The sequence below is a fragment of the Chionomys nivalis genome, chromosome 25, assembly GCF_950005125.1.
Source record: "Chionomys nivalis chromosome 25, mChiNiv1.1, whole genome shotgun sequence".
NCBI classification, from domain to species: Eukaryota; Metazoa; Chordata; class Mammalia; order Rodentia; family Cricetidae; genus Chionomys; species Chionomys nivalis.
This window is the reverse complement of record NC_080110.1, coordinates 4363639-4366941: the sequence shown is the minus strand read 5'-3', so window position 1 is coordinate 4366941 and position 3303 is coordinate 4363639.

Below are 3303 nucleotides of genomic sequence, written 5' to 3'. Positions count from 1 at the left end.
CCCCTACACAATAACAAATATCCATAATCCACTGAATGACCAAAACCCACCCACCCCACCTCTTGGAAATGTGGGTGTTGTATTCCTAAATTTACTTTCTGCTGTCTTGGGGCAATGGCATCTTTAGGAAATCCTGAAAAGAAAAAAATTGCATTAATTGTCAAGTCCTGGGAGAGGTAGCTGTATCATTTGTTGTCCAGTCTCTGCATCATGGAAAAATTCAGATCTTGTCTCAAGTCCTGGCTAGAGCAGGCTGGATCATCTCAGCTAGCCACCTCTAAATTTTCCGGGGTGGTGTGTAGCCCAAAGCCAATCTTTAGGTGGTGGTTTTCAGCTTAGTGGTGTTACCATAGCCTTGGTGGAAACATCGCTGAGGGCCCCATCCTTCTTATGGAGATGTCCAATGTCACTGTTAGGCATGGTCTTGGTTCACTACAGAAAAATTAAACATTTTAAATGCCATGTGCAGCAGATCTCAAAGAAGTTAAAGGATCAGTATTTGTAATGTACATTCAGAATACAAAGACTCAATTCCTAGTTACCTGATAGAGACTCAAACCTGAAATCAAGTACGGGAAGGTAGATGAAACCTTTTTGTAGAATTAGTTATTACTCTATATGACCATTATTATCATGATAAAACTTTAAAATATATATTTTAATGTTATAAATTTTTAGAAAATATTTATTCCTCAAGAAAAAACTTCAGAGACTCAAAACAGAACCAAAGAATTATGAGATTAGGGGTAATAAAATAGTCCTTCAATTTTTGTTTTGCTATCGGCATTTATATTGGTCAGGTTATAATCTCAGACCCTTCATAAAATCTTAATCTAATTTTTCCCAGGCCTCAACCCAACTGTTCATTAACTTATCCACGCATCCCATGAATCTGCACAGATAGCTGGGTAAAAGAAGCTGTGGTAAATAGGTCTTCAGGAATGTGAGGATCTGATGCTCAAAAACTGGGGAAGGGAAACAGCACACAGTCCTGTGGGAGTTGCTTTGGGAGCCTGTGTCCTGGGCTCTAAGCCCCACAGGCACTCTTCAGGATCTTTCTTTCTCCAGGAGTGGCAGAGAGGCCTAACAAACCAGCCTGTGGTCTGCTGGTGTATCCTGGTACTATGCCCACTTCTGTGTTGCAAGAAGGAGAGGGTTTTCCCCTGAAACTTCTGTTGGAACCTGGCTGAGTTTCCAACAGTATATCTCAGAATACTGTAGGGGGATCCTAGAGCTGACTTGCAGTTTGTAGCACTCAGAATGGGCAGTGTCAAGTCTCCTACTTAGTCACTTATATTCCATGGTTTGCTATCCCAGCCCTGCCTTCTACGGTTTCTGTTTGTGAGTCTATATCTACCTGTCTCCAATCCTGGGGGCTTGATTTGCCTTGGGCTCTTTCTTATGAATCCAAGAAGAGTTGTTGATTTTATAGTTTGTTCTAATATTTACTTTTAGGGTGGAATTTAAATTTCTCTAGCTTTAATGAAGATACAGATATGAAGTCCCCTTTAAGAAATCCTGAACTGCAGGTGGTTGGGGATGCCTGTAATGAGCATTTGTGGGGCTGAGGCTGGAGAAGCAGCTTGAGTTGCAGGCAGCCCTAACATAGTGAGTCTGAGGTTTCTCTGAGCCTCTATAGTATGAGAGAATGTCTGTAAAATCCAAACAGACAGAGACAAGATAGGACAGAAGAGTAGCTGGTTAGAGCTGCCATAATGAAGCAACACAAACCACGTAGATTAAGACAACAGAAATTTTCTCTTTACAGCTTCAGAGATATAGTCAAGGTGCCGGCCGGGCCATCTCTCTCTAAAGACTCAGGGAAAGAGCTTCTTTTTTCTTTGGCCAATTTTGGCAGCTTCTGGCATCTTGAACTTGTAGAATCGGTTCAATCTGGGCCCACGGTGTCATCCATGTGCCTGTATCCCTCTTTTCCAGTCCTTCTCTTTGCTCTCAGAAAGACCTTAATCGCAGAATTTAGAGCCTACCTAGGTCTGGGATGACTATGTCCTGAGAGTCTTAACTAATCCACCAGCAAAGACACTCATCTCCAGATACCCACTATTGGCAGTAGATAAGAAAGACTTGTATATACCTTACTAAGGGATATAGTTCAACTCACCAAATTTATAAAGAATGATATTAAAATATATTCAATTACACTGAGGGAGCATCTATATGGTAATATGTATGATGATCATGGGAAATTAGATTTGATATATATATATATATATATATATATATATATATTTTGTCAGAGAAAGATTATAGCATTTGTTAATGCATTCTATTTGGAATGGGAGAGAAAGGGAAAGAGATAAAAAATAACACAGACTTTTCACTGGAACCACTTGGCAGACAGTAAGAATTGTCTACTTGTTTAGAGAGAAGCACTCTTTCAAGGAAGGGGATGGTGAGGACTTTCCCTGGTCATTTTAATAATTTAAAAGAACTTAAGAGCAAGGCTTCTGGGACCAGATGGGCTCACAGATAGTGCTGCACTTTGATCTCCATCTGCAAAGCATATTTAATAAGAATGCTGCTGGGTCAGTTGCATGTGATTATGCATGTGAGAAGTGGACTAGCCCACGCCAGTCAGGCAGAACTCCTCGGACCTCATCTGTCTCACTTTGAAGGAACCTGGAAGGAGCCCAAAGATTCCTTTCAGTGGATCACTCTTTGATTTTGGTAGTAAATTAGGAAAATTGACAGGGAGGTATCGGTTAGTGAGGGGGAGAGGAAGGAGGAGGCACAGAAGCAATGAGAAGTTGTCCTTAGATATGTTAAGGCAGTGGCAAGAGCAGAGAGACAGGAGGAAGCTGCTCCCGACTTAGTAAGAGGCAAAAAAAAAAAAAAAAAACAAAAAAAAAACAAACAAACAAAAAACTATGAGGAAAGAGAGACTCAGGACTTTTCAAATCTGGGATGTTGGAAAGGAGCCTTTGATGGAAGTAGGAAAGCCAGACTGTAAAGGGGGTGGTGGTGGTGAGTGCTGGTGAGGGTTGGGGTGGTGGTGATGAGAGCTGATGAGGGCTGGTGAGGGGCTGGGGTGGTGGTGGTAAGGGCTGGTGAGGGGCTGGTGTAGTGGGGATGGTGAGGGCTGGTGAGGGGCTGGGGTGGCAGTGGTGAGGGCTGGTGAGGGGCTGGGGTAGTGGGGGTGGTGATTAAAGATACCTGTTGCTAACTTGATGACCTGAGTTCAGTCCCCTGCAGTCACATGGAGAAAAGCAAAAGTTGTCCTTTGACCTCTACATGTCCATTCTGTCAGATGCCCTCTGTACCCCCAATACACATAGACCCCCC